Source organism: Palaemon carinicauda, chromosome 3, assembly GCF_036898095.1.
Source record: "Palaemon carinicauda isolate YSFRI2023 chromosome 3, ASM3689809v2, whole genome shotgun sequence".
Lineage (NCBI taxonomy): Eukaryota > Metazoa > Arthropoda > Malacostraca > Decapoda > Palaemonidae > Palaemon > Palaemon carinicauda.
In genome coordinates, this window is record NC_090727.1 from 21,265,676 (window position 1) to 21,280,675 (window position 15,000).

The following is a 15,000-nucleotide window of genomic DNA, read 5'->3' on the forward strand; positions in this document are numbered from 1 at the left end:
TGAAATTTTTGAGTGTAACGCTTGTTCCTACAAGCAAACTTGTGCTTTCAGGGAGGCGTTACATAGCAAGACCTAGTATTGGCGTATGTTCAGTAATTTATAAAAAAACTAAAAATAACTTTGACGTGGTATTTGAAAATAAACATACGTTTAGCACAATCTAAACTTTCATATAATTATATACTGCTATTTTGACTCTTCAGATTAAAAACCTTAGTTTTTCTTATCTCCCTTAACACGGTCTCTCTATTGCTAGCTCCTTCGTCTTATGCATAGAAAAACAAGCAGACAACATATAAAGAACAGTGTCCTCATAATCTTGAAAACTACAAAAACAGAAAACTTCAACGCGATACTTCGGCAGTTTCTTAAAAACTTCAGAGCACAAAGAACTTAGCACGTTGATGCTAAAGGTACTGTTAATGAGTTATGGACCTAGAAACTAACCGCATCTTTAATTTCGAAGATGTCCTTTAACAACAATAGGTTATGCAATAAGAAGTCATTGAAGCTTACACGAGATATTAAAAAAAGCTTAGTTCCTCTAAGAACAAGGACAAATTTATTTCCAAGCTCTCTCATAACAACAATAGGTTATGCAATGAGAAGTCACAAAAACTCACATGAAAGATAGTAAAGGAAGCTTAGTTCCTCCAACAACAAGGATAACTACTTCCCTAAAAATGCAACCAACTCATTACTCTAACAATACTTTATTATGAATAGAAATATAAATTCTTCTTATGCAATTAAGCTACTTTACTGAATAAATAGAGGTCAAAGAGCACTTAATGTTAGAAGGATGGCACCCCCAAAAAGAGGTCAAAGAGCATCTAACGCTGGAAGAAAACACCTCAAAATAGAGGTAAAAAAGCATCTAATAAAGAGCATGAATTTTCCAGTAACACTAATATACTAAGAGCATAATACCTCTAATAGCACATCATGTAATTATGTAATAATATTTCGATCTTAGACCGCTGCCATTTACCATGCACACTTCAACCGGAAATTGGAATGGCACATGCATTTATTATCTTGCATTCAATATATACATACATATATATATATATATATATATATATATATATATATATATATATGTGTGTGTGTGTATGTATATATATATGTATATAAATATATATGTATATATATATATATATATATATATATATATATATATATGTGTGTGTGTGTGTGCGCGTGTGTGCTTGCGCTCCTATGTATGACGACTAATGCAATCATTCGGTGCAAAATTTTCTTCGTCATTCAAAAAGTAAGACTGCTTAAGAGCCAAAAGTACCAACACAACCTCTAATCACATCCTCCTCACGTCCAAGTCATTTACCTCCATTTCAGGTAGACAAGTCCCCAGAAACTTTTTATTTCTAAGAGTTGCCCTCGAACTTCGACCACCCAAAAGTTTAGTTGAGAAATGAACCTGCCTCCAATTCAGAATCGTAATACGAATGAAAAGAACTCAAAAGATTGTTTAACTTATAATTCACTGGAGATATACTTTAAGAAAAAAAAGTACTTTATTCGATGAATACCACCCAGGACACTTCCATAACACTACTTATATATATATATATATATATATATATATATATATATATATATATATATATATATATATGTATATATATACACAAATATATATCTACACACGCACACACACACACACACATATATATATATATATATATATATATATATGAGAGAGAGAGAGAGAGAGAGAGAGAGAGAGAGAGAGAGAGAGAGAGAGAGAGAGATAGAAAGAGGGACCAAAATATATAAATTTTCAAGCTTATGTGAAGCGGCCTTCTGAAGTTCAAAGAAACTGAAAAGTTGCGACAGAAATGTTCAACCTAACGTCTGGTACAAAGAAATGAGACTTGCCTATGACTACCATCTTTGTCCCTTTTCTTAATGAAGCCAGTTACTAACATATAAAATACGCTTTACCCACCAGAGCATCGCTCTTTTAATGACAACAATGAATGTACAGTTTGACATAGGAGTCCTTGGCATACCTCGCTCTGAAGAAATGCACTTTGTCACATCCTTACTTCATGGAGAGTATACGAGAGCGGCCGAGTTGGTGGTCTGGACAAACAGAGGATCTCGCCGTGCAGTAAGGGTGTGGCTGGGTATATTTCCTCAAAGCAAAGTGTACCGGGAATTCATGTATTCAACTATACATTAAAAATAGGTAAACAGCTCTAATTTGCCAGTTGAATCGTTGTCGCTCAAGTGCCATATGTTGGTATGGTAGTAGGTTGGCCAGGGCACCTGCTAGCCGTTGAGATACTACCGCTTGTGTTATGGGGTCCTTTGACTGGCCAGACGGCACTACATTGGATCCTTATCTCTGGTTACGGTTCATTTTCCCCTTGCCTACACACACACACCGAATAGCCTGGCATATTCTTGACATATTCTCCTCTGTCCTCATAAACCTGACAACACTGAGATTACAAAATAATTCTTCTTCACCCCAAGAGGTTACTGCACTGTAATTGTTCAGTGGCCACTCTCCTCTTGGTAAGGTCAGAAGACACTCTTTAGCTATGGTAAGCAGCTCTTCTAGGAGAAGGACACTCCAAAATCAAACCACTGTTCTCTAGTCTTGGGTAGTGCCATAGCCTCTGTACCATGGTCTTCCAATGTCTTGGGTTAGAGTTCTCTTGCTTGAGGGTACACTCGGGCACACTATTCTAACTTATTTCTCTTCCTCTTGTTTTATTCAAGTTTTATAGTTTATATATGAGATATTCATCTTAATGTTACTGTCCTTATAATATTTTATTTTTCCTTGTTTCTTATCCTCACTGGGCTATTTTCCCTGTTGGAGCCCATGGGCTTAAAGCATCATGCTTTTCCAACTATGGTTGTAGCTTAGCAATTAATAATAATAATAATAATAATAATAATAATAATAATAATAATAATTATGCTAAGAACTTGGTATTGCAAGACGGAAGATTAGTGCATCTGCTCCATAAAAATGAGTTCTGATACTGAGGACTCAGAACAGCTTTCCGTTATCAAATAGAAATAACACCAATTTCTCTCGAAAGGAATGGTTCTCCTAAAGATGATTTTTTCATAGAATGAAGACATGACCGTCGCATTACAAAGGCTGGCACATGAACGAGTGATCGTAACGGACTTCCGTAGTTTTCCAAACATTAAGTCTGAACAAAAGAGTCCCACAGATCATTGTAAACCGGGAGACTTAACCCTAAACTATTCTGTTGCTAGTTACGGACTTTTCGAAGCACAAATAAGGGAGTCTCTGATATACTTGACATAAAGAAATTCATACTGACTACATACACTGAAACATTTTTTAAAACATATCATTCTGGATAAGGTTTCATAACAAGGATATGTTACATCATCATAATTGTGATCACTATATCTATTAGTAGTAGTAGTAGTAGTAGTATCTACAGCGAAGTGTTTTGTGTTCAACTCAGTATGAGAAATCCCAGATTTATTGGACCACAAAAGCTCATCTTCCTCGACGTAAGCTAATTAAAGAAATTCTGTAAAGTACAAGTACCCTTTTGTTTTTAAATACAAACTATATATATATATATATATATATATATACATATATATATATATATATATATATATATATATATATACATATATATATATATATATATATATATATATATATATATATATATATATATCCTAAAGCCATTACTAGTCCACTGCAGAACTATAGACTCAGACGTGTCCTTCCGCTTGCGTCTGTTTATGGTCTTTCTATGCCATTAATTGTCCGCAAACTTCTTTAGTTTGTCGATCCATCGTCTTCTCTTCCTTTTTCTGCTTCTTTTGCAATCTTTATTGACCAATTATGTTATTCCTAATGCCCCTCTATTCTCTGTCATTCTCGTTATATGTCCTGGCCATGTCCATTTCTTTCCCTTACAAGTTGTTAGAATATTCTCTATTTTAGTTTGCTCTCGTATCCATGTTGCTAATTTTTCTGTTTCTTAATGTTATTCCCATCATTATTCTTTCCATAGCTCTTTGAGTTGTAATTAACTTGTTCTAAGGCTTGAATAATGTTATAAGGTTATGATGCATAGGTTAATACTAGTAGGACCATCTCATTAAATACTTTCTTTTTAAAGAAAGTGCCATTTCACTTTTCATAATCTCATTTGATTACTAAATGCTCTCCATCTCATCTTCTTTTAATTTAGGCCTCTAAAATGTAACGTATTTCTAACCGAGGCGTATCTCGGACTGATTTTAATCTGCTAGTCATATTTACCTTCGCATTAAATTTACCTACAAAAAGTTTATCTTCATATTCCATTCCAATCTAACATAAAATAAAATAATTAACATATATACTTTTTAATACAGTTACTCCTTTCTAACAATTTCCTACCCACTTTACATTTGAATATATTAATGCCTTTATCTTGTTTCCATTTCATTAATATCATTCTCACCATGCATCACACAGCTTTGGTTGTCTTTAAGGGCAAAATAGAAAAATTATACTTCAGCTGTATAAACACCACAGGAAACAGAAAAAGGTAATAACACAATAAATAAATATATATATATATATATATATATACATATATATATATATATATATATATATATATATATATATATATACACACACATACATACATATATATATATATATATATATATATATATATATATATATATAATTCCCCACCTATAAAACTACAAATATAAATATGGCTATTCATGATCATATAATCTCAACGATCACAGCGAAGAAAGGGAAATATGACAGCAATTAAGGACTACGTTTTGCGAAGTAACAATGTCGTGGTTCCCCTTTAATAGGTGATATATATCTCTCACAAATGGAGTCTTACAACAAACTAATTGAAAGAGAAACATCTCAGATATTCGCTTAATTTGCATAATAATCTAGATGATGTTAGCTAACATCATCTCCCATATTCAGTTATACATTGGATATCAGACACAAAGATTCGACATAACAAAAAGGAATAGTAAAAAGATTACACAACAACAAAGAAAATTAGACAGAAAATAACACGATTTAGGTATATCTTGATCATCGTATTAAATACTACATCGACAAGATTATATGTTTTACGTTTTAATCTTCCAGATGAATATAACCGAGAGAGAGAGAGAGAGAGAGAGAGAGAGAGAGAGAGAGAGAGAGAGAGAGAGAGAGAGAGAGAGAGAGAGAGAGAGAGAGAGGTAATGATAAAATTAATTTTTATATCATATACACATTCATATATACTGTTACAATTATACTTTGGTGAATATTAATGACATTCACAATTTAATTCTATAGATATTGATTAAATTTACAATTAGATTCTATAATATACAATAATACATTACAAGCACCACAGTCATGATGAACACCATCTACACTCCACCTACTGTCCATCTACCTTTGGTATCACTATATATAAAATTTTGTCTCTTCATTAACATATCTCCCACAGCATAGATAAGAGAGATCTGTTTTAATGCTGTTACTGGTTTTAAAAGATTCTATTTCAATTGATCAATAACTCTCTTGTATTTCATTTTTTTTTCCTTATTTCCTTTTCTCAATGGACTACTTTCCCTGTTGGAGCTATAGGGCTTATTGAATTCTGCTTGGCTAAATAGAAATGTAGCTTGGCTAATAATAATAATAATAATAATAGTAATAATAATAATGGCAATAATAATAATAATAATAACAATAATAATGATAATGATAATAATAATAATAATAATAATAATAATAATAATAATAATAAATCTAAAAACTCTCACAATTAGCAGGTTTAAATAGATCTCGTTTCATGCTTAGTAAATCATCAATTTACCAATTGGTCATTTATCTTGATATGCTCTATTTTCTTTCATCTCTCTTTTCCATTTTATTCCTTATTTCTCTGTTTCCTTTCCACATCAAGATTATAGCTCATCTTGGAATAATACCAACAGTCAGGTCTCACTAGGGCCTTTCTGTTCCTTGAAGTGGGAGTCGTACTTTCAGAGATTTAAGCCCCATCGTATTAATGGAACAGTTATGACCTTAAAGGTTTAAAGATCCCTTATGAATGGAAGAGACCTGGGACAGGACAATGCCCTAGAGACTGACCACAAATATATAAGATCAGCGCCCAAGGCTTAATCTATAGACCTTGCCCTCTCCATCAAGCCAGAACCAGGGAATGGCTGCTGATAATTCTGCGGGTAGACGCTCCCCATTCCTCAGCTCACAAACATGGTGAAGTTGCAGACAATGCTAGAAACTGTGGAGTTTGAGCGTGTTTCGAACTCCCGTCCAACAGATTGCTAGGCAGGGACATTTCCAATAGACTGCCACAAATTATTTATTTCATTTACTTAAACAGAACTTCCATTATACTGATTGTCAACTTACAAACTCTAATACTTTTATACGACACAAGAAATCGTCAGCCTCGTCTTCAAATAGAAACGCCGAACGTCCAAAAACATTTCACATTTCGCGTCTCTTCAAATCATCGAGCGATGGATTCGGAATTTCCATTTGATATCAGCCTCGGGAATCGGTCACTCGGAAGAGTCACTCTTTTCAAAAGCCAAATTTCCTTTGGCAATGCTTTAAGCTTCGAATAGGGCCAATGAAATCCACAGTCCCTCAGGGAGTGACTTCAGGAAGGATTTCAAGGATGGCCCATAAATTAGGAAACGCATTCGGCCTCTCAACCGACAGATATAAAGCAAAATTAAAGGACCCAATTAAGTTATTTTCAGTCCCAAACTAATGAAAATGGAAAATGAAGAAATTCAATAAACTAAAAAAAAAAATCATAAAAAGATGAGGGAAATACTGACACTACTCATCGAAATAACATTAAAATTTCACAGCTTAAAGACAAACACCTGTTAAACAAATCAGGTTTAATCTTAGAAGCAAAACTATTATGTAAACCATTCAAGGGCAATTTCACCTTTTGAATTTTCCGTACTTGCTCTCTAGCCTACGGCCATTTGAAAATTGCAATTCAGAAATTTCCAAGTAACATAAGAATAAAAAGGGTGCTACAATAGCGTGAGGTCTACCACACTATAGCGTGAGGTCTACCTCCCGTTAGTACTATAGCGTGAGGTCTACCTCCTGTTAGTACTATAGCCTGAGGTCTACCTCCCGTTAGTACCATAGCGTGAGGTCTACTGCTGAATTATTCGTCCCTCATAGATAAAACACATTTCATACATTTGTTTAAGCAATAAAAACTTAATTTAAACATATCTTAGAAATTACTTAAATAGATAATTGGATTTCTATTTACATTAAAAAAAAAGAATAAAGGTAAAAATAAACATGTTATCATATATTTCCATACATTTATTCTAGCGATACACTCTTCATACTTCAAACAGGTTATCATATATTTCCATACATTTATTCCAGCGATACTCTCTTCATACATCAAACAGATTATCATATATTTCCATACATTTATTCTAGCGATATATATATATATATATATATATATATATATATATATATATATATATATATATATATATATCCCGTTTTGAAGGGGGATACCTTAACACGGTGAAAGAGTTTGCGGATCCCCGTGATCAGCAACCCTGTGATAGCCAGCGCCGGCGTGGTGATGAAAAATGGCCAAACTCCAGGCATAAATATGGACATGTCTTCGGCCTTTGTCCTGCAGTGGACTAGAAATGGCTGCTTTTGTTGTCGTTGTTGTTGTATATGCATATTTACATATATATACACATATATAATATATATATACATGTGTATATATATATTATACAATATAAATAATATATAAATATCATAAATATACATATAAGTCTACAAAACATAAATATAAAATATATAAATGAGAGAGAGAGAGAGAGAGAGAGAGAGAGAGAGAGAGAGAGAGAGAGAGAGAGAGAGAGGAGGTAAACACTTCACTAAAGCGTAATCAATCATCATGAAAACGGGCCCTTGGCCTCAAAACCACACCAGCTGGGACTTGGCAACTCGACTCTTTTTAAAACCGTACTGAAGAATGGCTCATTAAGAACGACTTCAACTTCGATGACTCTCGAAATGAGAATAAATCTTTAGTTATATTTTGTGTCCTTTCCAGTAAATGGGCTTCACAACATGAAGCAGATTAGAAAAAAAATAAGTGAAATGGCTGACGTTATTAATTTGAATATCTGTTTTGGCTTTCGTTTATACCATACATTTATTTTATGATTGAAAATAATATAAACAACGAGGAAAAAGTCTTTCACCTTCTCCACGAACAGAGATAATCAAATCTAATCAATAGAACATTATATTCAATTATATTTGTTTTGTTTTTACAGAACATTTGCTCATAAATTTTCTGTTACACAAGTTGATAAACACATTGCATGCATTTAATTCTTAACTTATAGATTATTGAGCCTCCCTCTCAAAAAAGCAATTAGTGGTGCCACAAGAGACTGCGGATTAGAAAGAAAAATAAAAGTAAAACTAATAAAAGCCTCCTGGCTAGCACAGTGGTACGTGTTCACCTAGCATTCACATGGCAGCAGATCGATCCCTACTCCAGGATCGTGAGTTTAAGCTGTTTACTGTGGAGGATACTACTGTGGTTGGCCACCACGTTGTGGGGTTGAGCTTGCCTGGCTGACGTTCGAGTTGTATCTATTCTGATGAAACTTGAACTGAAACCAGGCCCCTTTAATTTTCGCAGAAATCAAATATGCATTAGCTAGAAGGTTATAAGAAAAGTAACTTACCATTCATAAAGATTTAGTAAAATTTTTTGGGAGGAGGAATTTTTTATCCTTTCAAGACAGTTCATAACCAAAGTAATTACAGGAGAAAAAAATACTGAAAACCCAGTGAGAGTCACCAGTTAGGTGATAACTGAGAGTGAGAGGCGAGGTGAATGCTAAGTTTAATAAACTTTATTAAACAATCATCGAGTTTTTATACAGCGACTTGCAAAAACTCAAACTTGAAAAGGATTGGGCTAGCATGAAAAGACACGATGCTCTATTGACAGTGAAAGGAAGAGCAAATGCCAAGATAAAAAAATCAAAACCGTCACAGTGTACAAGTGTGTATAAAACACGTGCAGTATGTCCCTTATAAATATACACACATGCATATACACACAAATACACACACACACACACACACACACACACACACACATATATATATATATATATATATATATATATATATATATATATATACATATACATATACACATTCGTGTATTTATACATATATAATATATACACATACATTATATATATATATATATATATATATATGAGTGTGTGTATATGTATGTATGTATGTATGTATGTATGTATATATATGTGTATATATACACACACATATATATCTATATATATATATGTATATATATATATATGTATGTATATATATGGATATATACACACAAATATATATATATATATATATATATATATATATATATATATATCATAATAGTGGACTATTGTTAGTATTTACTTTGAAATTGAACTGGTATATCAAATCCTACTTATTACCACGTTAGAGAAACGAAAACCACGACATATATAAGTTATCTTATCTGGAATATAACTATAATCTAGAATGATTATTGAAGACGCTACATTAATCTTTCGACAAAAACACCGACTTTCTATTGATATGTTGTACTATGAATTGTCCACATTATTTTGAGAAATAAAAAGCTTAATGATGAAGGAGAAGATATGATTAGATTATGAGATTTAAAAACACGCTCATATCAGACTTGACTCTCGATTATGTTCATAGAAATTGTCATCAACATTGGCTTTACTGAATTAGGGCTTTGCGACCTTGCTTCTATTTCTAACATAAAATTAAGAGAACAGCGACAGAGGCTTTGAGATAAGTGTCAGATCACCTTCGTTCCAATTGTCAGTTAAAATACATATCATTGTTTGCTTTGTTTGTTGCAAATAGTCACTGGAAGTATAAAGTTTCCTGGCCTTGCATACTATTTAGCACCAACGACACTTGATTCAGAAAATATTGAATTACTAGTGTATGCGACCCGTCAAAAATGACTGCTAAATATATAGACAGATATGCACACATACACAGATTCGCCAATTACTAACCCCTCCCCATTACCTAATTTCTACCCGCTAGTTTGGGCAATTTGTGAGAGATTGCTGTTTTCCGAGTAGTTGCTGTTCTGCACGATTGGATTAAATAAATAAATATATAAACATCAGGTTAATATGGTAAAAATGCGCATATTATTCATATAAGGGTTTTTTAAAGACTGAAGAACATAATTCCGTCTAAACTTGACTTAAAAGAATTAATCGTACAAATATGGTTCGATTACCAATAACGATATAAGTCACTTCACCACAATACTCGCAAATCATTTCTTATAATACCATTAGTTAAACATACAGAAAATAAAAGAACATATTGATATGAAGTATGATAATTATGATCTAATTTTCACCCAGGTTATCACACTATATATATATATATATATATATATATATATAGTATGACGTGACAGGGGAAAGGCGTGTTATCTTGTTTTATCTGCTTAGAATGAGAACAAAATTTCTCTGAGGCCACAAGTAAACAAGTGGAAGATTTCCAGTAATCCAACCAGAGAAACAGAGAACATGTTTCAAAGATTTAAAGGTCACTCATGAATGGCAAAGGCAATGAACAGTGATGCCATAGACACCGCATATGTATATGATCAGTGCCCAAGTCCTCTCTCTACCGAAGCTAGGACCAGGGAAAGCCAGGCAATTGCTGCTAATGATTCAGCAGATAGACCTATGGGCACCCCCAAATCCCCTATTCTTAGCTCACGATGATGCTGAGGTTGCACACACTACATAAGTATATCGAGCTTCAGCATACTAGAACTCCCGTCCAGCAGACCGCAAGGCAGGGGAATTTCCAATTGGCTACCATCGTTATGGAAAACTGCTCTACTGTTCAAGTGCGGCCGAGGTCAAGCTAGTTTGCAAGGGCTAAACTTAATAATAGTCTTTATTTCATCAGTCTGAACTAAAAGTAGGTTACACAATAAGCAATTCTTAATCTACATTGGAACTCTGCTTCCCGATATTCTACTGGGACTCCGTTCAGAACACCTCAAAGCCTTCATTGTTATTATTATTATTATTATTATTATTATTATTATTATTATTATTATTATTATTATTATTAATATTATTATTATTATTATTAATCTCTCTCTCTCTCTCTCTCTCTCTCTCTCTCTCTCTCTCTCTCTGTATACTAAGTTTTGCTTAATCCCCGATTTATTCTACCAGCTTTTAATAACAGTGTTTGACGAAATCCAATCCTTGAGGAAGCGTCTTTTTCCAATCACTAATGTAAGTAAACTTATTCAGTTTTGTTCGCCTCGTTTTTCTCTTAACAAAGAAAAATCCAACGCCAACCAAAAAAACTACTTAAAAGAAAAACACGACCAAAACCCCAATACCTGAACTTGGAATATGACAGCCGTAACGAGCTCGACAGAGAAGAAACTTTATACTTCGTTAAGAGGAGAATGTTCCCAAGGAGATGAGGGACGTCAATGTCTCTGGGGATTCGACGACACGTTACTTCATATTTGAAGTCGACATAGAGCAGTGGGTTCCATTTTCATAATTATTTTGGATCATTTTACGTGACTGGACAAAAGAATAACGATACAAAATATCAAGAACATCATGTGCTCGGAGGAATATGGCAACACTTTCCCGTTAATTGTTAGTTTACTCTCCAGATTCTTATCCCTGGCTTCATTACTAGAATGGAAATATTATTCATATAGAGAGTTAATGCACAAGAAGGCTGGATAAAGGAATAATGATTCGAAATAGCTAAACACATGACAAAATATCGCAATGCTTTCCTGTTAACGGTATAAGTTTATTCTCCAGAGTCTCATCCAGGGCTTCGTTACAAGGACGTATATTATTCATATAATAGAGTTAATGTGAGAGAGAGAGAGAGAGAGAGAGAGAGAGAGAGAGAGAGAGAGAGAGAGAGAGAGAGAGAGAGAGAAAAGAGAGAGAGAGAGAGAATACAGCCTAGGGAAATTTTTACCGCCCTAAGTCACTATATAAAGTTGACAATGAATACACTGATAAAAGCATAGATAATAAATACAGTAGTCACAATGGCGTAGAAAACCAACAATACGGAATCCCAGAAATGTTTAATGTCTGAAAGTAGTTCTATGGATCCCCTTCTCCTGTATACATAAGATATCCTTGTACAGTATGTCTAGTCTCTTAGATATAAAATGAAAGTATCAAGTCTTTTCACCGATGCTTCCTTTCCTATAATAAATATTTTATGCTCATCATGTATCATGATTTACACGCACACATACATACATACATACATACATACATAGGTACACACACACACACACACACACACATATATATATATATATATATATATATATATATATATATATATATATACTATACATGGGGTGACACGAGATAGTAAATGACATCTAAAAAAAAAGTTAATAATACAATTACCTTCATTCATAAAACTTGTTCAGCAAATTGTTCACACTTTATAACTCTTCCAGATACTCCAGCTAAGAAGTTAAATATCTTAATTTAAATGTTTACTGGGAAAGAATTTGGACTGGCCCTTCGCTGGGGTATGAGAGATGAGAGGCAATTTAGGGCTAAAGAGATTATGACTGAGGTATATTAAGTGCCTGGACTTGATGAAGTGAGGACGTTGAACTGCATGTCGGAAGAAAAGAGGAGGAAATGTACGTAAAGAGAAAAGATAAAAAGTTTCGTGCCAAAAGATTTATAAATAAAGCTCAAAGTTATCTTTATCATTTCATTAGTCTACTCCCTAAGAAAAGTTCATGTAAAACAATCTAACGTGGCCATGAAACATCAACTGTAAACTCACAAAAGTCAATTAAAACGGACATCAGCAACTCGGGTTAACGCTTGAAGAGAATATCCTTCTATCGTTCCATAATAGACCTGAGCAACAAGAGCCAATAAACTAATATTGAAGTTACAGAAAAATAGACAACAGCATTAGTCGATAAAATAAGAAAAGTAGGAATAAAACTCCATTCTCAGAAACAAAAATAAAACCTTTAAGGAAAATGCTGGCTCTACTTTTTAGGAATTCAAGAGTGCAAAACAACGCTATCCAGTTGAAAAATGTTGTACTATAGGTCCCTTGGAAATCCTAAATTCCATTGTTACACTTAATTCCTCTGTTCAACTATAAAGAACGAGAAATCGGGTATGAATACGCCTCTTTAATTGTTCGTATTTAGTTCACAGTTATTACGAAAGGAGCACAGTACTATTTAGTCCTCCTCTTGTATCTACTTTTAAGAGACTAATAGATTCTATCTACGATACTTGATTTAGAATTCGTACAGAAACAATGACTAAAAAAAAAATTTATGCAAATCATCGAATAAAACAGAACGTTATGTATTCCAAATGTGGTACATGTAAATGTTGGCTTTCCTTGAATCATTTTCGAATAACTTAAACTGGCTGTTCTTCATTTTCACTAGATGTAAAACCGATATGAAAAAAAAAATATGCTAAATATCACAGTAATAGAAATTTCATAAACATGAGAGAGAGAGAGAGAGAGAGAGAGAGAGAGAGAGAGAGAGAGAGAGAGAGAGAGAGAGAGAGAGAGAGAGAGAGAGAGCCATTCCCTTCAGCAGTTCCTTTCCAGACAGCCAGTCTTGAGATAGCAGATTTCACCCACAAATATCGAGAGAAAACCTACTGACCATAATTCAAGTAATGTGGCCATTATTCACATGGAATGAAGATCTAAGTGAGATGCAATTAGTGTTGCAAAGAAGAATGTAACTTTACCATTTACACCTTAAAAATGAGAGCCAAAATGACCCTATTATTAACATGATGCGAACTTACAAAAGGATATTGTAGTTATTAATTCATATCAATTTCCCTTCAGCGTCAGACTTCCCAAATTCAATCAATTAACGATCTTTTTCAAGATTAAGAATCCTATATGGCAAATAAATATTTTGAGATTGATAAAATGAGACACTGTGCGTTCAAGCAAAAACTTTGTGAAGTTGACCTCTATCTCTACGCGAGACGCTCTCCTCTAAGTGCGTTTCCATGAAGCTAGTTTTGGGGATCTAATAGATAAGGCAAAGACGGATGTGATCACTAAATCAGAAAAGCCTCCCGGCACCTTTTCACTTCAATTCCCTAAAACGGAAATATATTTCATGGCTTTCTTTTCATCAGAGAAAAATGAAAGGAAGAAATGGTGCGATCAAGTTTTGGAGCCCTAATGGAAACTGTATCGGTAAACCGATCAGAAAAGGAGTTTTACAATAAAATCTTGCGAAACAAAATAAAAATATAAACATTTTCGAAAACCAAAACATGAAAGGTTTATAAAGGTTCTCTAACATTTGTTTTCTCAAAGAAAAAAAACACACTAAAGATAAAAGCTTAAAAGGTCCGATCTATGCCTGTGTATCATTGTAATTGAATAAGAGAAAATATAAATTAATTCTGAATGAACAATTGCTTAATAGAATACATTAAAAAAAAAACATCTTGAAACCTTTTTTTACAAAATGTAATCAGCTGGACCTCAATTTTAATACAATAATTCCAACTTATATTTGAAATCTTTAACATAAATATGAGTGGGGATACATCAAAGTGGTGAAAGGGTTTGTGTATCGCCATGACCAGCAAAGATGTACTAGTCAGGGCCACCCATACGAGGTTGGTTTGCTGTGAGCGGTCGGACGAAAATCTCCCACCATCACTAATACACAAAGGCAAGCAAGGAGATGGAAACTGGCCTAGTAGCCCCAGACATGAATTAACACGTCTGAGGCCATTGTCCTCCAGTAGACTAGAAATGTTGTTGTTGTT